Genomic DNA, 24,259 nt, shown 5'->3' on the forward strand with positions numbered 1-24,259 from the left:
GGTTTCTCTTTTGGGGGCATAATCTTCACACTAATGAATTTGGGAAATATAAGGATGTGTTGATGTTCATTATTATTTTTTTAAGTACATTCTATATGTCCAATGTGTGGTTTGACGTTATGACCCAGAGATCAAGAGTCACATGTTCCGGGGTACCTGTGTGGCTCAGTCATTAGGCGTCTGCCTTCGGCTCAGGTCATGAGCCCAGAGTCCTGGGATCAAGCCCCATGTTGGGCTCCCTGCTCAGCAAGAATCCTGCTTCTCCCTCTCCCACTCCCCTTGCTTGTGTTCCCTCTCTCACTGTCTGTCTGTCAAGTAAATAAATAAAATCTTAAAAAAAAAAAAAAGAGTCACATGTTCCACTGAAGGAGCAAACCAGATGCTCTGATGCTCATTATTACTCATTTTGCTTTATTTTATGGCTAAATATGAAAATAAGTTTATTACTCAAAGAAATATAAAGCAAATAAGGTGTAGGCCCATAAACATTTTAATAAATGCCACCCTATGACTCTAAAATTGCGTAACACAATGATTATGAGTTGTCTTTAGAGGTTCTAAAACTTTGGAAATCTAAATGCAGTTTTGCTTTTAAATTCTCTCAAGTCATAAATACCGAAATCTTAAAATGGTAGTGAAATGCCAAAACTTGCACTCAAGACAGACAGGATGCAATGTATTTTTAAAACAATATTTGATGGGCGCCTGGGTGGCTCAGGTGGTTAATTGCCTTCGACTTAGGTCATCATCCCAGAGTCCCGGGATCGAGCCCTGCATTGGTCTCCCCACTCCGTGGGGAGTCTGCTTCTCCCTCTGCCTTTCTCCCCTCTCATGCTCTCACTCTCACATAAATAAATAAATTCTTTTTTTAAAAACCCCAATATTTGTCGAGCCCTATTTCTGCCACTTCAAATATCTGCAACCCCCAGAACATAAGATAGCTCCACACAAATTTTATCTCCTTGTTTGACCAAATAGAAAACAACTCAGGCATTTCCAAGAGTAGGTTTCTTGCAGTGGTTTTTAAAAAAAATTTGTCCTACTATAGATAAATTCCTATTGAAAACTCTTTTAATTTAACTTTATGTCTATCATTTACTAATTCACAATAAATCTGATACGAGATACATTGTCAGCCGCTAAGAGCAGCCAGATAGAAGCTAACAATATCACGTAGAAAATGAAAGGCCAGTTGGAACCCAAGCCCCTTCCTGCTTTGCACTGCTGAATTTGTACTGTCACAGGAGCCATGGGGATGCAGCAGTTCGCACTATGATTTAACTCACATCCCAAAGGAAATGTGTTCACTTCTAAATGGTGCCAATGGACTTACCCAGGAAATTCTGAAGTTGCCTTTAACAGAAAGAGAAATTCACTATAACTTTAATGCCAAGGACACTGGTCTTGTCACTATACTTGTCTAATGCACACACATCTATAATTCTACTTGCTTGATTCTTACTGCTCCAGGATACATTTCCTGTCTCTGATCCCAAACGTATCTCTGCGCCTTATGCGTATGGGTGTGTGTTGTTTGGAAAAGTTATCCTTTCCAAAGTAACATTTGACCCCTGAAGTAAAGTGCTGAGCATTTTTTTGCATTCTCTACTGAAAGGTATTGGACAGCAGGTGAAACAGACATCTATTTTCACTACCGAGGTAACAAAAGGTTTCCTGAGGAGAGCAAGTGAGGTTGGGTCTGCAGAATTATACATAGAGCCTTTCTCCCTCTACAGATGCATAGAGGTCCCGAGAGATCTCTGTGTGCTTCTCCGGAATTCTGCCCTGCATGCTGATCGGCAGGCTCCACAAGGGTTCTCAGTGAAGAATCGAAACCCCAGGCTAAGAAAGATTCATTTCATGTAGTTTCAGCACGTAAACCTCATGCTGTACTCCTTGGGAAGCGTGGGCTCGCAGAAAGGCATGTGTCCACGTGCGTGAAGAGGAAACAGCTATCCCCAGAGTTTTATTATTTTTTTAAATTTATTTAAAAAATTTTTTTTAAAGATGTTTAAACATTTCTTTATTTGAGAGAAAGTGAGAGAGCATGAGAGAGAAGAAGGTCAGAGGGAGAAGCAGCCTCCCCGAATCACCAGAGTTTTAATTGATTGCCACAAGCATGAGTACCGTCATGCCCCACGACTGTGCAAGACAACCTTTACCAGTCAGCTGAATCCGGCCTGGCAGTGAGGGATAAATATGAACTGAGAGATTATGTGATCGAAAGCAGGTTTGCAGGAAATGACAACGGTGTTTATAGTATTTAGTTAGATGTTTAATCACTTCTAGAGTCTGTAAAGAGCTATTGATCTGGTGATAGATACGGAATTATCTCTGAAAGCAAGCAATCAATCATAAAGCCCCTCATCCACGCCGTTGTGAAAGTGCCATAACCACCATACATTTGTCCCCAAAGTATTTGTTTCTGGCTGTCATAACTAAGTATGCAACAATGTGGACAGATGACATTCTAGATTCAGAGATTAAAACAAACCATTGGAGATCACAGCTGTTCTCTAGTTCCAACGAGTTTTCATCTCTCCTTCTTCTCCCTGTCCTTTGAAAGACACAGCCTCCCAATTCTTTAGACTCGGACCCAATTCACATTAGGAACATAGAAGATGTTTAAACATGTATGTACTTGATCTGCACCGCTTACTTACCAGATTTTGTTTTTTTGCAGCTAGAGAAACTGTGGGAAAGCTGAATAAATGCCTTAAGGCCATCCAGCTGGTGGGTGGCAGCAAAGACCAGATCCCAGGTTTCCTGGTTCTATCATAAAATTGGTGCTTTTAGCCACTGCACTATGCAGTTGTTTTTTCGTGGAAAATACTTTTAGGCCAGATAAGAACTTCCACAATCACAATAGAATCCTGGAGTTATATGGGAATATAGATATCATATAATCAAAAGTCCAAACACTTGAGTTATCCCTTGAACCACATTCCGAAGGGTTAATCACCCGGTGTCTGCCTGAAGAAAGCCTATGACAGGTGGTCATGACAAGTGGTCACTAGTGCACTGTTAGGTGGTTTTTTTTGAAAGACATACTATGTCTATTTATCAGAAAAAATCAATATTGGCAGCAACACCAAAAAACCCTCAATAGTTCCAAAGTTTACTACTTCTGAATTTGACCTACAAATTCACTGTAGTAATAGTAATCATGTATCAAGTATAGTTTGGAAATTATCAAACCAATTTTACAATTGATATAGAAACACAAAGTAACAAGAACAGTTTAGGATCGTGGTGGATTAAATTAAGAAAAAAAAAAGTATCTAGAATTTCCCTGAACAAATTTGAAGTCACCACCTTTTGGTGGTATGTGAAAAAAAAATCCCCCCAAATCCGGGCCATATCTGATGTTAGAATTATTTAGAAACCACTTGAATTATTAGAAAGTTCATCCTTGTATTGAGCTGAAATCTTTTTCCTAGCAGCTCTTACTATTAGATACTATTTCTAACCTCTGGAGGAATACTGGATAGGTTTATTTCATTCACTAAGTGATGACATTATGTCCTATAACAAAAAATATGGAAGGGGAGGTAAAAACCTCCAATGCTCTAAGAATTTTGAATGTGCTATACACTAACTTGAAATCAAGTTGTATATAACTCCCTAAATAAAAATATCTGGGCTCCTATGCAATCAATTTCTCTCAATGAATATGGCACTAATTCATTCTGGAACAGAATATATGATTTGGTGTCATCTATTCCAGAAGCAGAGATCTTAGAGAATACTCGGGATTACAGTAGTTGAAACAGATGAAGTAACTTTAAATCTTCTAATGTCTGGCTCTTTCAAGCTTGCCAAGTCAGTTGAGCGTACTTATGCTTCAAGTTTTAAATTAACCATCTGTAAAATGGGAACAACTAGAAAGCAGTCCTCTGTTGTGTAAGCCTCTAGAAGTCCTTCAGCGACAGAAAGAACACAATCAAACAAAAATTATTTTACTTGAGGGACAGCCACTCCTTGGTCTTTTCAAGAAAATAATTTCATTATACAGTGTAGGTTGCAATTAATTTAGAAGTCGAGGAAATATTCAGCATTAGAAACACTGTATATAACACTTATCATCGACATGTTGATTTACTCATATGGCAAATATTCACACCAAAAGAGAACTTTAAATTTGCTGTGTTTTAAAAGGGAAACATCTCATGGTGCCTGGGTGGCACAAACAACCAACTCTTGATTTCAGCTCAGGTCACGATCTCACGGTTATGAGATCAAACCCCGAGACTCTGCACTTGGTGTGGCGTCTGCTTGAGATTCTCTCTCTCCCTCTTCCTCTGCCCCTCCCTGCTGCTCTCTCTCTCCCTCTAAAGTAAATAAATAAATAAAATATTTTAAAAAAGTGAGACATCTCTTTGACTGCAAACAATTATATCCATTTAATATAAGCAAGAATTGGGATTCATAAAATCATATAGCAACATTTTCACTTTGGATGACTTTTTTTTTTTTTTTTTTAACTGAGCAAATGAACTGCAGAAATGTAGTAAGCGATACTTCAAACAATAATGAGGTATCATTTTTCTTGCATTATCCAGCATCACTTACAGACAGGTTCAGTGTTAATTATAATTTCATGTTAATGTTTTCAAAAAGACAATGAGTTGGAAGAGTGGGGAACACTCATGGGGCAAGGATGCTACAAATTTTGTGCAAGAGTTTTCATTCACAGTTCCCAGAACCTAGTAAGGAATTGATTCATATGAGTAATATCAATTAAATAAATTAATTAAACACATTAAGAAATTCAAAAAAGTCTATTTGCATTCCCTGGACACAAAAGGGTAACTTAATTAAAGGCTTTAAAATTTGTAGGTATTTTTATTAATGTTTTAAAATTTCAACTAATTTCATAAAAATGATGGATTCAAAGTAATATATTTCTCTCCTCATCTAGACTATTAAAACAAACTCTCAAAACCATTTTCCTGTTTTTGCTTGGAAAACAGGGTAGTAGTCACTGAAACAAGAAAAGTTACCAAGCTCTTACTTTGGGCCAGGCACTATTTTAATTGATTTGCATTAATTAACTCATTTAATCCCTGTACCAACCCTATGAGGAAGGTATGATTATCTGTAAAAACTGAGGGTCGTGAAGTTACTTACTTCTTCAGGGTCACAACCAGGAATTGGATTCGAATCTAGAAGACCTGCTCCGGGGTTCACCTTAGCCACTAGGCAGTATTTCCTGTCAAGCATAAGGGTGCCTTGTTTGTAGCAGACTCTAACTCATTATTTTTCAACTCATCAGTCGTAAATGGAAAGAATGGCTTACCAGGTACTGTGCCCCAAATGCAATGACATTTTTGATGGATTTCAGGATGACAGCCTGTGGCAAGGAAGCTCAGAATTCCAAGGTGCGCTTTGCTGTTCTTACTCTAACGGGGAGAGAGATTCAGGGAGGAGTTGGGCCTGTAACCCCAGGAGCAGGTATTTGGGCCAAACGAAGAAAATGTAACCACTTTGTGTTTCAGTCTCCTCATGTATAGAACAGGGAAGCTGAGGATGAAGGTGATGGCGGTACCCAGGCTATATAGGGCTGATGTGAAGACTATGCATCTCATAGTCTTTACTATTCATTGTACTAGCTACTACTGCATCACAGTAAATGCTCAGGAGGCCTTAGCTACTATTGTCTATTACTACAGCTCAGCTTCTTTGCCGACCCCCTTCTTAGAACGTGACCGAGTGAGGTGAGGACATCTTTTTATTCATTCGAGAAAGGGGTTATTTGGGCTGATTTGCCTGTCTTGTAAAGGTTGAATCCAGTCCAATTGCTGCAAGAGGGGAATCTGTGTGAGGGTGTTCATTCTCATTAGCTGTTGTCAAGGCTTGCTAATTCCAGATTGTTCAGAGAACCAGGGAGAGTGAGGAGAATCACAGAATGCAAATTTTCATGTGCTAGATGCCCTTGAAAGTCCGCAATTCTGTTGCCTATTTCCTCTACCTAACCCAAAACTCTGCTTCCAAAAGCATCGACTGCAAGGAGGACACATCCTACATGGCTCCTAGTTGAGGAGGGCAAGTGAGCAAACGGCTCTCTGCCATGCAATGTCAAGGAGAACTGGGGAGCAAGATCCCCAGATGCCAGGGTTCTGACAGCCCGTCACAGCTGCCTCATTCTTTCACCTCAACCCCCACAGGACATGCACAGCAAATAGACTTGAGGGATAAATTGTCCAGAGGATACTGTATTCCCTCCAAGGGATGCCTTTTTCCACAGGAGTAAAATTTCTGGATCGAATTAACATCAACCTTCTTAACTGCAAAATGCAAACAAGTAAAAAGAAAACATTAATCCCAGAGTAAACTCCACCTCTCAGATAGGTACACACCTGCCCTACCCCAGCTCTGCAATTACAAAAAATATATGGAATAATCTCTGTTCTAACTATATTCCCTGTATAATCAGAAATATATTTTTTAGCATGATGCCTTTTTCATCCTAGTCACTAGCATTTAGATGATAGGAGGCAAACAGATTTATGAGCATGACACAAAATTAACACTTAAAAGGCCAAAGAATGAGGAGTTGCTTTTTTCCTCAAAAAGAATCCAGAGAGAAAAATGGCCCAATGCATTCACAGCGCGTATAGTTATAAAATGGAGACGCTGAGACACTGAGACTTTCCAGCACAAACTGACAGAGTAATGCCCAACACTTTCACTTTGCCTACCGGCTTGACTTTGCAGGCACACCTTCCTCTCAGAACCAGTGTTCTGTATGGTGCTGACCTTCCAAAACTAGTCCATAAGCCCTGGTTCTCTCTAGGCACTGAGGCAGTGAGATGCAGGGCGAGTGTCTGATTGTAGAGGCCTAGGTCTAGGCCTGCTTCTATAGTTTCCTACTCATGTGAATTGAGGTTAATTATTTAATCTCTCTGAACTTAAATAAGATCATCTATCAAGCATATACACTAAAACTTTTCTCGTAGGATTCTAGAAGATCAGAGATTCTAGTTGTAACCTATGATATGTTACCATATCATATGCACGTATAAAATGGTGGTCATTACTGTAAACACTGAATAGTGCACACAACTTATTACTTGAACTGTACCTAGCTTCTTAGTAGAACAATGGGCTTTTGTTGCTTTGTTTTTGTTTTAATGGGAAAAATTAAATTACAGAGCTCACTTTCAGGTGTTAGAGCATAATTCCTTTAACCTAAGATAGAAAGAATCTATCTTTTATTACAGCCCTAGACATTGGTTTCAGTAGAGGTAGTTGGGGTAAAGGGGACTGGGTTGTACACCAAAGAATGGGTAACTCCAGCAAAGTAGAGTCCTCCCGCAAGGCTGACTGCCCAACTTCCCCAGTATTCTAGGATATTTTATTTACTTATTTCCAAGTAAAACTGTTCCAGAACTCTTTTCTACATGACCTTCTATAAGATTCTGGAGGACAGGGGCGCCTGGGTGGCTCAGTGGTTTAAAGCCTCTGCCTTCGGCTCAGGTCATGATCCCAGGGTCCTGAGATCCAGCCCTGCATTAGGCTCTCTGCTCAGTGGGGAGCCTGCTTCCTCCTCTTTCTCTCTGCCTGCCTCTCTGCCTACTTGGGATTTCTGTCTGTCAAATAAATAAATAAAATCTTAAAAAAAAAAAACAAAACTCTTGAGGGCAATTCTCTTCCATATTCTGGATTCCCTCACACAATCTCACCCATGGACACCATTTTCATGCTGCCATGCTGTGTCTTTGACACAGGCCACAACCTCACTTCTTTCATTCCTAAGTATGATCTCTAAACACAAGTCAGAATATATAGGGGTAAGCTCGGCAGGGGGAAGGATACAGAATAGCACAAAACCAACTACATTTAAATATGAGACTTTGTACTTTAAACTTCACCTGTGGGCAATGTGCTGTGATAGTTTTTAACTTGTCCTATCCTATCCTATGCCATTCTATTCTACTCTGTTTTAAAAATGCTGGAGCCACTACCAACCTAATGGGTCATGACTCAGGGTTAATTACACCATCCAAGATCCCTTATATCTATTCAATCTAGAATGGTCAGGTCACATCTATAGGGCCTTGATTTTCAAACCAAAATAGCTATTTGCCTGTAAAAAGTCAGATTATGCCATTCCTAGACTGTGAAACTAGATGGTCATTTAATTACTTAATAGATTTTTTTCTTCCTGTTATAGATATTATTTCATTTATTTTTATAGCAACGTTATGAGTTAGGTAGACAGATATTTATCATTCTGTATCTTTTAAAGATGAAGAAACTGAATCATAGACAAATTGAGTGATTTTTTTTTAAGGTCACTCAGATAGTGACAGCTTGTTTTAGAAGCCAGACTCATTTCCATCTCTTTTCTACCTGCTTATCAAAGAGTAGTACCATATCACCTAAATCTGAATGTCCTGGATGAATAGTAATTACTAAAAAGATGCAGATCCCTGGCTCCACTCGGATCTTATAGACGCAGAATCTCTAGAGTTGGACATGGGAATATGCAACTTTAGAAAGGCCCCACAGACGGCTGGTATACACCAAAGGAAAAGGATCATTCCCCTGAGACAGGGGTAGAGGGAGGAGGGAGATGGGGGAAGGGAGGGGGTGTTGAAAGGCAGAGAGAGGGAAAGGGGACGGGAGAGGCGGAAGGGAAGGGCAAGGAAGGGAAACAAAGGGAAGAGGAGGGAAGGGGAGAGAAATGTTAATACATTTCCTGGAGGCTTTCCTGTTAATGATTCCTGGAGGCTTGAGTAAGGGTTTCACTGTTTTGTTTCAAAAGGATTTGAGAGAATATAGAAGTCATATGCAAAGGAACATTGTACAATTATAGGTAAAGCAAGAACAAAGATTGAGTAACAGAAGAGCTAAGCTGGCAAGAAAAGTCACTCAGCTTTGCATGGGACTCTAATTCTTCTAGCAACGAAAATCAATTAAAACAGTGTTTTGAAAACTTTTAAAATCTGACAGTATTAATTTGGTTCTAATTCTCCCAGCATCGGAGCAAAAGAGATGTCTGTTGCATTTTTATTTTCTAAGTCAGAACTCAAGGGAACTGCTTATACATACAAAGTGTAGAGAATGTCTACAAGTTTGGAAACCACTTTCATATCTCTTCCCCAACCCAGCATGATCCTATAACTGTAGTAACAACAGCAATTGAGTATCTACTACCCATCAAGCATGATAAAGAGGTCTTCCTATTTAATATTCATGAACTCTTTTTTTTTTAAGATTTTATTTATTTATTTGACAGAGAGAGATCACAAGTAGGCAGAGAGGCAGGCAGAGAGAGAGGAGGAAGCAGGCTCCCTGCTGAGCAGAGAGCCCGATGCGGGACTCCATCCCAGGACCCTGGGATCATGACCTGAGCCGAAGGCAGCGGCTTAACCCACTGAGCCACCCAGGCACCCCGAATATTCATGAACTCTTAAGCTGCCTCCCCATCTTATGGGCAATAAAATTCAAGGCTGGTGATCTTGTCCAAAGATTGAATACACAGCAAATGGCAAACTGGGCTTCAAAACCAGATCGTTCATCTCCAGAGCCTACACCCAGCTGACTCTCAAGTAGGTGAGTAATGAAATAACCATGACCTACAACAACAGTCCTACTGGGAAGGAGAACTAAAGCAAGGATGAGAAAATAGAGAAGAGGAATAGTACGTGAGAAAACCAGAAACTGGGATGAATCGGCAGCTGTTTACCAGATAACGGACAACCCCTCTGCTGGGATGTAATTCCCTCTGAACCAATCCAGGCCATATCTTATCTTTGGCTCCCGGTAACAAGCCTTCAGGGAATAGTCATGCTAACTGACAGAGGTTTGGATTTCTTTAAAAATATTAAAAAACTCAGTACCACCAGCTATAAAAGGGACTTTGTCATTATTAGAACTTTGATAGGTTCACAAATGAATCATCCCCACCAATCAATCCATTCGCTCGCATTAACTAGCTAGACAAACGAGTTGGACATCTTCACCTGAAAGAAAATCCTTTATTTTAGACAAACTGTACATTTAAAAAAAAAAAAAACCCTACTACTGTCTTCATGATAAATTTCTGAGACTTCTGTTCTACGTTCATTAGGTGTCTTTGAGGTTGACAGTTATGTTTGTGTGGATTTGAGCAGACTGACACATTTAAATTCTTGTTGTGTGATAATTAGCATGTTATGTAACTATATGAGGCCTTTTTTTTTTTTTTTTAATATGGATTGAAGGCTAGGGAGTTTCATACCCTTGTAAGCTCAGCCTCCTTTCTCACAAATAAATTGGACTCCTGCATTTGTCTCACAAGCCTAAGACTGAAAGATCTTATGCTACGCTGTTTGAGATTTTTGGTGTAAACCAGTAAGCTCTTCTGCAGCTATTAATACCTTATATATAAAAGCAATCTTATCTACAATGTTTTGTGCTATATACAATAGTATTTTTGTTAACTTTGAGTTATTCACATTAGACAAATACTTGCAATAATATATTCTCTGTGAAGCACTTAGCACACAATACTTAGCACTTGGTAAGGCTAGAAATGGTTCTCCCCCTTCCTCCTTTCCAAAGCTAGACCCTTCTCTATTGCGTAACCTCGGTCTGTCTCTCTGCTCTGTGTTTCTCTTCCAGACCATTTTCATACTGTCTTCCCCACATTGCCTTTATCTCCAAAGAGAAGATGGCTGCCTTTTTGGCAAAGAAAGCTCAAAAGAGAAAATAATCTTTGTAATTATATTTGATAGGTACAAAAATGTGAAGCATTTTCTGTATTTGCTCTTTAGATAAAAATGGCTATGATCCCTGGTAGTCACATGAGTCACCAGACGAAAAAACACCCGATTCATTTCTATCTTAAAATGGTGGTGATTCTAAGCTCCGTGAGAGATCGGAATACAAAGTGAGCTGTAAAATGCGAACTCCCTCTAAAGATGACTCCTTGAGATGCTTTACATGATTAGATGTTAGGATCTATTCTGTGAAAGCGAAGGATGGTCTTCTGTAAGTGTCCGACTAGAAATAATTCTTCATTGTCTTTTGTGAGAGTCTGGTTTTGTCTCAGATGCTCTCTCTGTGTTCCAAGTACCATCCGAGGCTGCTTGCTTGCTTTTTTCTGTGTTGTTTTCAGTAAGATGAGCACCACAGTCAGAATGGCACCATGCGGCTGAAGCTGACACCAAGCACTTTTGGTGGTCCTCAGAAAACAGCCTCACTTTGTTCTGTGTTTAATGCCTAGGATGTAGACTCTGCCGGGGCACCTGCCATTTTATACAACTCTCTAATCTTCCTCTTTATTAGCTGTCTGGCAACATTATCACACTGGCTGCTCGGTTTAAATCTCGTTCACTCTTGTAATATAAAAAGACAAGAGAATGTCCCTGAAGATAGAAACTTAGTCTCTTGTACTGTAGACAGTTATTTTTTTTTTCAATGTAATTTTCCTTGAAACAAAAATTCTTTTATACTTCCACAGGAAAAGAGAGTATGTCTTTGCCTTCTAAGTAAATATTTTGCATTACAATTGTCCAGATGTGCAAGATGCCTACTGAAGCTTTCTCTGGTTAATGACTAATCCTTTAGATCAGTTGTTTAAAAAAGCTCACGCTACAGTATATATTCTCATTCATTTACTTATTTATTTTATTCATTCAGACAACATTGATTCCTGCTGTGAATCACACAAGATGCTAGGTACCATGAATACCAAAAAGAATAGTGTGCTTTTGAGAAAACAAGTAGGGAAGATAAACTCATAAAGACATCAGTGAAAACACAACACAGTAGATGTTATGATAGAAGTAATAGCCAAATGTCCTGGAAATACAGGGATTTCTGTTTAGGCATGAATAGGGGAGTATAAGAAGATAGCACAGAGGAGGAAGAGATATTTGAATCCACTGTCAGTGTGTGCCAGAGAGGAATTAAGACAGAAGGACATTCGTAGGAGAGAAGACCTGAAGAGTTTAGTTTGGCTAGAACAAAAGGGAGTTTGGTAGGGAAGACCAGGACCAGAACATGGATATGTCACTTGGATCAGCATGTGAAAAGTTAACTGGAACTAATTAACTGCAATTAATTGCCCAGGTATTGGGTGGCCAACTGAAATATGGCTAAAAGCTAAGAGCTGGATCTGGGCTGCAGAGACAGTCCCTGTAATACACAAACAGTCATTACCAGAAAGCAAATCTACAACACCCTGTGACAGAAGATCCTGGGGCCATACTTTTGTCCTAAAAAGGAGCTCCAAAAGACCTGGGTTAAAGGTGATCACAGAGGTAGGAGGTGGGGAGTAAAAGGGGAGTTGTCAGGGCTTAGGAGAAAGCCAAGCTGGGGAACGGAGAGAGTAAAAGGAGGCCAGAGGAAGCTTCTCCAGCTACTGGGGGGTTTAGAGTAAAGAAAGATTAAGAACAAGGGCGAGGGGGTATAAAGCTCCACCTGCCATGAGTCTTTTTTGCTTTTCCCCCTCCTCTTCTTTCTATAGGAGCTATACCTGGTTTGAGGCTAGTCCGGAGACCTAGGAGGCAGGGAGAGAGGAGGAAAAGGAAAGGTGTCCCCAGGCGGAGGTCTGTGTGCCTGGGAAAGCACGTGGTCCATCGTACAATGCAAGTCCTGAACCAGACTTTTCCCACTAGAGCTGTGCTGCTTTCAGATGAGGTGCTGGAACTTTACCCCTTACTGTTTATGGGGTCTCTGATCTTTTCACAAGGTTAAATCTGGGGTCAAATTTGGCTCCAGTTGTTGTAATTCTTTACATTTTTCTTACTGCTTAAAGCAGTGAAAACCTGTTGTTTTCTCTTGTAGTCTCTGCAGCTACCCTACCCACTACAGCCTGCTTCCCCTGTGGTCTTTGCATTTCTGGAGTAGAAGCCAGGCATAGCATCATTCAGTTTATTAGGAAAAAGAACCTGAAACATAAACTGGTTGACCTCTCAGTGCTAGTGTTTCCTCCGTATTTAACCCCTGTTTTATGATGGTCAGGCTATGTTTGAAAAACTACCATAGGGGCACCAGGATAGCTCAGTTGGTTGAGCAGCAGACTCTTGGTTTTTGACCCAGGTCACAATCTCAGGGTTGTAAGATGAAGCCATGAGCCAGGGTCTGTGCTCAGTGGGGAGTCTGCTGAAGATTTTCTCTCTCCTTCTCCCTCTGCCCCTCCCCCAACTTGTTCTCTCTCACTTTCTCAAATAAATAAACAGATCTTAAAAAAAGAAAAGACTGCTATGGAGGAACTCACAAACTAACTGTGCTCCAGGATAGCCATGTTTTACAATAATGTTCCTCCTTCTTACATTGAGCTGGATATGTTTCTTTGAGTCTTCTGGTTTCTTATATTATCACTTGGAACCATAGGCTTGATCATATCTCTCTTCCCACATCGAATTTCTTTTGATATTTGAAAACAGCAAACACGTTTCTCAGCCTCTTCAGAGGGAAATAATATGAACACTGGAGGACTCACTCATCAGATATTAAACTGGGATCATTCACCTGAATTAACTTCTTTATGAGAAGAATTAAAATGAAGCCCAGTATTTAAGCAAACAAATCAGAAAAAAAAAAAAAAAAACAACAACAATAAAATAGGAAATGAGGGGCGCCTGGGTGGCTCAGTCGTTAAGCGTCTGCCTTGGGCTCAGGTCATGATCCTGGGATTGAGCCCTGCATTGGGCTCCCTGCTTGGTGGGAAGCCTGCTTCTCCCTCTCCTACTCCCCCTGCTTGTGTTCCCTCTCTCGCTCTCTCTCTTTGTCAAATAAATAGTAAAATCTTAAAAAAAAAAAGAGGAGGAAATGATTTCCCCCAAGTAAGTGGCAAGGCCAGGATTTAAAGCTAGAATAAATTACAAATTATGTTTAAAAATACATTTGAAGGGGAGAGGGGGGTTGGGAGAAGGGGGGTGGGGTTATGGACATTGGGGAGGGTATGTGCTATGGTGAGTGCTGTGAAGTGTGTAAACCTGGCGATTCACAGACCTGTACCACTGGGGATAAAAATATATTATATGTTTATAAAATAATATATATTTAGAGGCACCTGGGTGGCTCAATTGGTTAAGTGTCTGCCTTCAGCTCAGGTCGTGACCCCAGCGTCCTGGGGGACCCCAGGTCCTGAGCTCCCTGCTCAGTGGAGAACCTGCTTTCCCTCCTGCTCTCCCTCTGTCCCTCCCTCTGCTCATGCTCTCTCTCTCTCTCCCTTTCTCAAGGAGATGGATGGATAGATAGATAGACTCTTTAAAAATACACTTAAATTTACCTTTTAGTTTTATCAAGGTAATATAGCTTCATAGTTTACAAAACCACATAATGCTATAGTATAATAACATACTAATAATAATCACCTGCCTTATCACTTCCTTCAATTAGAAGTGAGTCCATTGCTGCGTTCACTATGCATGCTGTCTCTGCCTAACAGCACTATTTCACTCATCCCCACCTTTACTGCTGAGCACGTGCACATACGTACATGTACTGTGCATGTATTATGCAGTCACACACAGAATCTATATAGCTAGGACAAGATCTGCCAACATTCCTATACGCTTAGCATTTCTGCAGTCTGCTAATTCTGAATGAACGTCTTTTTGAGTAATTGGGCTTATTTATGTGGTATGTTAAGTTACTTGGAAAGCACTGTCAAGCCAGTAATGATAAGCCTTAGTTGCCTTAGCTTAATTTCTCTCATCAAAAACCTGGAGTATATGACAAGATAAAATCAGAAAAGTACAAGGGACAGAGGGACAGAGGGAAGGTTTTAGGCAGAAAGACTAGGTGAAACTACAGTACAAAATGTTGGGGGGAAAAGCAGAGTGAGAGATGCGAAACAAAAACTGCAAGAACATGTGCTAAGGGGGATTCAATGGTTTGACAGGTGATAAGATTCGGATCACTGCATTGTGAAAGCACGGATCAAGGAAGGGAATTATGAAAATGGTTGCTGTGATTGATAGATCTGATCACCCTAAGTCGTCTTTGAAAGAGCCGAATGAACACTGGAATTTCTCTTTAATTAATAACCATCATCGAATCCGCGTTTCTTTGAATGACACTCACACAGAATTGGGGCAAAATAGGTAATTTACAGCCTTCTGCACTTGTGGGGTTCAAATCTAAACACAAAGCTCCCAAGGTGAAAATATTAAACATCCCTGACAGGGAAATAAGAGCTACATCCCATTTTCAAATACACAGGAAGGACAAAAGGAAATTAGATTCAGAATCTGTAATAAAAAGGAAATTAGTTTTTTTTTTTTTACTTGTAGCCTTTCATAGGTATTAAAAAAAAAAAATTGAGTCCATTCTTTTTTTTTTTTTTTTTTTTTTTTTTTTTTTTTTTTTTTAATTTATTTTTTATTCTTAATACTTAGCTTCCGGACCCTCCTTGCTATTTGCTAAGGAGATAAACATACATTCATATTTTCAGTTGGTCCTCTCTTTCCTCTCTAGTACTTCTGATGGTTTAGGTTGCAAATCATTAAACCCAAGTTATCCCAGCTAAATGAAATGTTTAAATGATACTTTTTGATCGTCCCCCACTCATATTCTAATACACACACACACACACACACACATATATACACACACACACAAGTATGTACACATACATTCTAATACATATATATGTATACACACACACACACACTGGCAATGAGATGATTTTGATCTATTTATTATTTCTCCATTACTGTAGCAGAGTTGGCAAAAACAGAACAAAAGGAAATTCACCCAAAACCCAACAATATTGTTTGTTCTCTGGTCCCCTTCAAGGAGTATGATTCCCACCCACCCCACCCCCGCCCCTGGTCTTCTACAAATGTCAGTGGAATTCAGTGAGCTGGAAGACAGGTAGGGGTTCAGTGTTCTTGACAAGGTTTAGAATAAAAATAAACTGCATGATATGATAAATATCATGCAGTTTATTTACAAATATGGTAAAAATACAAAGAAATAGTAGCCATAAGCTCTACCCTTATGGAATTCATGATATAGTCAGAGAAGTAAGATGATTTGAGAAGTGCCTAACAGTAGAAGAGATAACAGTTTTAGTCAACAGGATGGTATCATATGCAGTGTTTCAGCAATAGATTCCACCCCAAACAGAAGACCTTTCTATCTTCTTTATTAAGAAGTCTGGGATGATAAGGAAGGAATTAAGTGATGTGATTATAGTCTCTATTTTGTCACTAGTGAGCTAAAGGACTTAAAACAGTTGCTTAACCTTTGTGGGCCTGAATTTCATTATCTGAAGAAAAAAAAAAAGACTAAAAGGAATAATAGTTCAAGTATTTTTAGACCTAAAAATCTATAACTGTGACTCCTTTTCACAACTGTGACATGTGTATACCTATTGGGGCTGAATCAAGCCATCAAAAAAGCCTACATACAGGGTATATAAGTGACAATGTCCTTGGGATATTTTAGGGATAGACTGGATGTCACAGTAGATTCAAAAGTGGGGCACTTCAATCAAATATATAAGTATTTCCTGGAGATGATTCTGAAAATCATCAATAATTTTTTTTCTATTTATTTCTCCTTAACGACTCTCCATCCACAAGATTGGAGGTCATTAAGTTTTACCATTTATCTGTGGAATCCAGTGTAGGGAGCATAATTTCATTTCAGCCAGTAATGTTTCAAACCCTATCATATGAGAACCGTTGTACAGAGCTACACTCTCCCTTCATCCAAGTGTATTATGTATAAATTTGGTTTTGAATCTTGCTAGTTCAGAGGCCAGATTAAGAATTTTTAGTAGGGGCTCCTGGGCGGCTCAGTGGGTTGAAACCTCTGCCTTCGGCTTGGGTCATGATCCCAGGGTCCTGGGATCTAGCCCTGCAGTGAGCCCCGCATCGAGCCCGCATTGAGCCCCGCACTGGGCTCTCTGCTCAGCAGGGAGCCTGCTTCCCTTCCTCTCTCTCTGCCTACTTGTGATTTCTGTCAAATAAATAAATAAAATATTTAAAAAAAATAGTACTATCCTGCATTGCTTGGGGCAATTTCTATGAGACTAAATTGGAAATGTCATTTTCTCCAATGGTTCAGAAAGGGGTCTTTCCCTAAAGAAAGTCTAAGTTTAACATGTTTACATGCTTGCCAGAACATGTGTCAGAATGAATTCAGGAGCTTGTCTGTGAAGTTGGCAAATTTCTCCCCCTTATGGCATCAGTCTAGTGGACTCTGGAGTCTGTTGCCTCTCCCAGGGAGTCGGAACAAGGTGGGATCTTTTCTCTCAGATCTCTTGCTTTGGGGCTCACCAGGAGCTCCAGAACCAAGAGGCTGCTGTTAGTTGAAGCCTGTATACTAGTGACCTGGTGTGAGGTCACTGGCTCTCTAATTGAGGGAAGGCTGACCTTCCTCATTTACCTTGATACATACGGACAATACATACAGACAACACTACGGAGCTCTCCAGGAGGGGGCTCTAGTTTCATCCCTTCTATTGCTCTTCCACTGTGACTTTAGATTTCCTAACACTTCTACTACTGTGGAAGAAGGATTTCCAACTTTTCCTCAGTATTTTCTCTTTCCCACCAATGTGCAGCCTCTCTTCTATCCGTCAGTCCTCACAGCATCATGAATGAAGGGACTCTGCACACAAAGGCACAGACAACACTCGTTTCTGGATGAGTAAGATTTAAAAGTCGGCACCAAACCTCTTCTTAGAAGCATTGACTCCTTTCTTGCTACTATAATTTCTCTTCTCCCCACAGCAACCACTTCAAATTACTTATTTCCCTCACTTTGGTGACATTTATCAAAATCTTATATTTGGGAAAAAAGTAGATGCAGTTGGTTACAACAAGACGTCACCGTTTGATGGGCAATCCCAGGTTACCCATATATTCACATGGAACAAAACTGACCATAGAATGAATAGATCTCTGATGGTGAAACATGAAAGATCAAGTCCATGAAAGAAGTTTAATCCACAGAAGTAAAGATGCTGCCTGTCTCTATAATAACATTTAACGATAATAGTCACGGAACAAAGTAATAATGGCGACTATCGTTTACTGCATTCTTACAATATGCCAATGTGATTTGTAAATACATCATCTCATTTATTCCCCAACAACATTATGAGGTAAGCAATCATTTTTTCTCTTATTTTGCAACTAGGGAAATCAAGTATTAGACTTGCTAATAAGTTCACCCAAAACACAAATAGTAGATGAGTAAACAGGATTCAGACTCAGGCAATCTGATTCTAGAGCCCAATTTCTCAACCACTACTCACTGTCTCCCAGTAAGTATTATAATTAAACAGATTGATGGCAGAGATAATTTAGACTATTTTAATTTAGGCTAGTTAAATTAAATTAGATCAGCAGACAGACACTAGAGTCCCTTCCCAATTATCACAGTTAAGTTTATAAAAGCACCTCTGATAGAGGAATTTTCTATTGAGGACCTCAGGACCTTATTTTTTTTTTAAATGTGTTATGGGAAATCAAAGACAGTAAAGGAATAATTGAGAAGGTCTTTTTAAATTAAGTATTCTGAAAATTTAAAAAAAATTTACAAAGTAAAATAAGTATACTAATTGTTCATTAAAATGAAACAATAAAATAGCCCTCCAAGTTAAAACAATATTTACCCATCTTATTATAAGGATTATTCTACTATCAAATTTCCATTCACTAACACTTGCTCAGCAGAAAATTTTCAGTCTCTGCTTCTCCTGAAGTTTGCTTCAATCTACCACTGCTGTTTTACGAAGAGCTATTCATGTGCATCTGGACTGCTTTGTTCATTTTTGAATTTCTAGTGTAACACACCTGTTCTTGGTCAGAGAGTCTTTAGATCACTGACAAGGTAAAAGAACTATTACACTAGATTTTGAGGAAGGATAGCTGGTATTTTGGACTACTGCATATAGATACACTTCTAAACTATACGATGATCACCTACATATACTAATGTATATCACAAAACTGAAGGACATTACACAATGCATCACTATGTAAAGAGAAGACTTCCTTATTACCACACTATTGATTTCGTTTTTGCCCCAGTTATTTGGGGGCTGAGCAATAGTATGGAAATACTGCTCCTATATCAAATATAGCAAGCCAAATTGAAGATCTATGATAAGAGGTGAAGGTTTATTGCCAGAAACAGTGACAAGGGTTGGAAGCTGTGAAATTGAGAAAATGGTGAAGGTGAACCGAAGTATAGCTATTGAAAAATCGGATGGCAGGACTTCTGCACAATATGTAAGTAATAAGTATTCAGTGAAAAAAATGGAATGGTAATATATTGATAAAGGATTCTTGGTAAATGGATAAATGGATGGATGAGGTAGAAAAATATTGAATATTTCCAACTTTATAATTTTAACAAAGATTTAATCAGGGATAATATTTGATTGCTATATTGTATTCTGTTACAATCTTTGTTGTACTTTTCCATCTATAAGTACAAAAAATAAAGACATAATGTCCTCTAATCACTATCTGTGAGATGCTAAGGACTTCTTTTGCTCTGCTTCTTTTATACTGTTTCATATTAACAAGACATCTTAAAACATCATGAAAAGTACCAACCTTGAAAGCTGCATTTTGTTTTTCTCATCTCACCTAAAAAAATAAAAAGACAAGAAAAAAAAAGGAAATTTAAGTGAAAGCCAATTAAGGCAACACGACAGTAAAAAGAACATTAAAAAAAAAAAAGCAAATTTTACCCATTTTTCCTTGACAAAGGCGACACATTTAACTGTAAAGAGAGAAATACTCTGATAAAACTTTTTCTCCCCCAAATACTTTTTTTAAAAGTGTTTTGTGCTTTTTGTACTTCATGATCGTTAGCTTTTTAAAATTTGGGGAGGCAAAGCAATTATCAATGACAATGAGAAAAAGTACAGAGGGGATGTTTAATAAAAATGATAAAACTAAATTGCATATAAGAAGAAAACATATAGGCAGCAATTAATCAACCCATGGAAATGTGCCATCATGATAAGAGTTTTTGATAAATTCAGACAAGGGTATTTTAAGAGGCTGTTATAATTTACTCTCAGGTTTCTGTATTTCTCTTCTTGAATGCTGATTAGAACATAGGCTTTTGCTTCTTTTCCCTCTTTGCTCCCCCAATAATCTGTTCTCCCTTATGGACCAAGTGATTATTGTGTTGTTTATAATAACTGTTCTACATTCCTTATGGAAATTGTAATTATGATGCTGAATATTCAAACTGCAAGCCACTTTTCTCAGGGAAATTGTAATTATGATAATGCAGTATTTACCCAACCAATGTTTTCTAGTCATTGTTCTCTTTGAGGAATGAGGAGGTGAGAGAAAAAGCACTGAAATAAAACATCCTGTTGGGATCTCAGATACGTACGTATTCTGGAAAAGCATAATAATAATCATAACAATAGCTGATAATTGCTATAGGGCAGGTGTGGTATAATCAGGCTGACATATATGGGACATACAAGCATATTACATGCAGGCATATGTGAATTACATACATTTCTCAATTAACTTTCATACCAAGCTCATGAGGCAAGTCATATTACTATTCCAATTTTATAAGGCTCAGGTATATTGAGCAATTTACCTAACATCACACAGCTAGTAAATAGTAGAGTAAGGTTTAAACCCATATTTGTAAGACTTGTAAGTCTTTGTATGTCGAAAGCCTCTGTTTCATTCACTGGTGTCAGTGCACATTGGTAAACTGATTCACCGACAGTCTCCTTTTTCCAAAACCAGCATTTCTCAATTTCTGTGAAGTATAGTTGGCTTCTTGGCAGACAGATACTGACTCTAACCCTTACTCCTAAAAAGTAGAATTTCTACCTTACCCCAAGAATGGAATAAACCTCTGTGCAGAGTGAAATTCAATGCCATCTTTTTGAAGGGCAATTTGACATTATTCATTAAAATTAAAATTTTTTCATGCCCTCTGACCCAGCGGTGATATTTCTAGAATTTATGCTAGAAGTATACAAGTAGTCATCACAGCGTTGCTTTAAATAATGAAAACAGGGGCGCCTGGGTGGCTCAGTTGGTTAAGCTATTACCTTTGGCTCAGGTCATGATCCTAGAATCCTGGAATCGAGTCCCACAACGGGCTCCCTGCTCCTCGGGGAATCTGCTTCTCCCTCTGGCCCTCCCCCCTCTTGTGCTCTCTCTCAGTCTTTCTCAGATAAATAAAATCTTTAAAAATAAATAGATAGATAGATAAACAAATAAATAAGTAATGAAAACCTATAGAAGAAGCCCGAATGTCCACTCTGTGATTCAATAGGATATTAAAGTTATTAAAAAGCAGGGTTACACAGTATGTGTCCTGGAAAAACGCCCATAAAACACTGTTAAGTTAAAACAGCAAGTTGTGAAATAGTATATATGATTTTACCATTGTTAAATATATATATTTATTTATGTATATATAATATCTGATTTTACATAGAAGAAAATCTAGGAGAATAGATACCAAATACTTAAAGTAGTTGTCTTTTAGTAATAAGTTGAAGAGGGAACTTCTTCCCTACCATGATTAATAAATTCTCAGTGCTTGAAATGTTTATAGCGAACATGCATTTTTTTGATAAGCAGAAAACAAATTTTTAAAAATATAAAAAGACAGAATTAAGGACACCCCCAAATAAACACAGAATTATATTTATTTCAAAAAGAAGACCAACAAAACAAAGTAAAATCCAACGTCAATCACTGAAAAATCTCAGTAAGTGAGCCCTCAGGGAGGATGAGAACTGGGTCTCTCCTGACTCATCTGCCTGCCGTACTTCTACTTTGCCAGATCTCTGCAACCAGAGCCCCAAGCAAGGATGGAGACTCACTAGAAATCAGTAGTGGCTGTTTAGGATTTTTTCAATATTAATAAACAGTGACCAAGCACCTACCACATACAAGTACTTTACAGACGTGTTTTTAAATCTCATAATTGCAAGGCAGGTATTTTTACTTTAAGTTTTATAAATGAGGAAAATCATGATCACTGAAATTATTTATTTATCCAAATATTCTAAGTTGGCCTGTGTTCTCTCTCTCTTTCTTTTTTTAACTTGGCAAACTGACCAGCCTTGATCAAAGAAGAAACTAAGGTTAAAAAGAAGCTCAGAAACTAAATCAAAACGGGGAATAGAAGGCAAGAACAAAAATATATAGTGATTTTTTTTTTTTTTTAGCATACTACATTCTAGTCACTGACTTACTACCTTATGGAGATTGAAGATTTCCAAGATCTGTTCTTAATTCTTTTCTAAGCTTTAATCTATGTCTGATACCCTGCCCAAGGGGTTCCTGTCCCCTTTTTTTTTAAGCTTTGGAATATACACTCTTGTTCTTTCAGTGGAACCCATTTATTTCATAAAGTCCACACTTTGTGTATTTCTGTTCTCCGACATGTGGAAAGGTTGATGAGGTGTCCAACCTGCTAACAACAGGGGTCAATGCCAAGCCTCAATTTCAGCATTAGGCCTCAGGGAGAGCAACCATGCACTTGATGGAAATCTGATTATGACCCTGAACCTCTTCTACCTAAGATAGAGCAATGATTCATTTTTATGAAAACCGAAGCAAATTCCCAATATAGGTTTGCTTATTTGTCTGTAGGGCCTTGTTCAGCACCATGATCTGAGTGTTTGATACATAAGTACACGATACTGCATAATATTACCTCAGACCAGTAGAAATTCTTTGGACTTCATCAGTGAACACATAATTAGGCAATCTACTCATCTTAAACATACTGCATGAACCAGAAGCCGCTGGCCTGATGGTCCAATGGAATGCACTTTTGACATGACAGCTTAAACACCAGTTTGAAGATCATATCTTGCAGTCATGGGGTGTCATTGAAAGGATCTGATAAATATTCCACATCAAGAACTTTCTTTGGTACTGCATCCCCAACAGACAGAATGAATACATGGGTCTAGGAACCAAGGGGGAGGAAGTAGAAGTGGTTAAAGTTAGCATCACTCCCAGTAGCCTAACTGGAGAATTTGTTCTTTCTGTTTCCACAAATTTAGGTTCTGAGGACCCAGAAATTTTGATTTTCATTGAGAGGATGTTTCTATGAGAGGACAAAGTAAGAGTCTCAAACTTTAAAATGTATTTTGCATCCAATCACTTTGGGCATCCTATGCCAGCTGACTGGCAACAGGAAGTCACCATACTGGCAGGGCAACTGACTGATCATCAAGAAGAAGTAGAGCTACTGTCCTACCACGAGGGCAGGGAAGGATTTCTGATATCCAAGTGGTTCAGAGAACATTTCCTAGTATTTTTCTGCCTGTTTTTATAGTAAATGGACAATTACAGCAACCATGACCCCCTCAGTAACAGTCTGAGCCAGCCACAAGGTAAACCACATATATCAATATCTCAGTAGAGGAGCTGGCAGAGGAAGAAAGAATTCTAAAAGAGTAGTAGAAGAGAAAAGACAATAGGAAGACAGTAAGTATTAGTACTGTTGTAGCCTTGAGACTAGATGCACCAGCAGGGGCTATGGTGTGGGGACCATAGTGGGGTACTCTTCCTTTTGAAAGTTTTCTGAAAAAAGATGACCTACTAAGGAATCCTGGAGAAGCTTCTCCAAGATGGTATAAACTTATTATAGGAAGCAAGAAGAGCCAAATGTCACAAGAAGTAGACACAGTAGATGGTGGAGGTCATCACCCACATTCCCCTTCAGGATAAGGGAGTCATTTCCATAGCTGTCTCAAGTGTTGGTTTTTGATGGCTCAGAGCTGACTCCCTCTCTGGAGATTTTTCTCCTTCTGCCAAAGGGCACTGACTCATCCAGATTATTGCCTCTCCCACAGGCAGCTCACATCCAACGACTCATCACTAAAGGAGTACAAAGCCCCAGCCCCCTTTTTTCTATCTTGGACAACTTCAACAATGTTGATCCAAGTACACTCCCCAACAAACTTCCTGCATAAAACACTTCCAGCTCAGAATCTTTCTCTCTCAGGAAAATTGACTTAAAGCAAGATTACAAAACTCAGAAGACATGGCACTGAACATTGAACACAGATACAACTGCCTGTAAAGCCCATATTGTATATATAATGTCTTCTTGTTTCCCATAAAGAACAGCTTAGAGGCTGGTATTCCTTAGCATCTGACTTTTGATTTCCACTCAGGTCACGACTAGGTTTGAGAGATCAAGACCCAGGTCAGGTTCCACACTCCACAGAAAGTCAGCTTGGGATTCTTTCTCTCCCTCTCCATCTGCCCCTCCCCCTGCTCATGCTCTTTGTTTCAAATAAATAAATAAATAAATATTTTTTTAAAAGCTTAAT

General features: G+C 38.9%; 1 long non-coding RNA gene across 1 annotated transcript in view; it reads right to left on the reverse strand.

The window, feature by feature from the left end:
• The window catches only part of LOC309846004, an 853,728-nt gene that overhangs the window by 66,645 nt on the left and 762,824 nt on the right, over window positions 1–24,259 (reverse strand). The window contains exon 5 of the long non-coding RNA XR_014301672.1: window positions 19,524–19,556. This is a non-coding gene — a long non-coding RNA (uncharacterized lncRNA). The remainder of the gene's footprint in view (window positions 1–19,523; window positions 19,557–24,259) is intronic.

Source organism: Mustela nivalis, assembly GCF_964662115.1.
Source record: "Mustela nivalis genome assembly, chromosome: 13".
NCBI lineage: Eukaryota > Metazoa > Chordata > Mammalia > Carnivora > Mustelidae > Mustela > Mustela nivalis.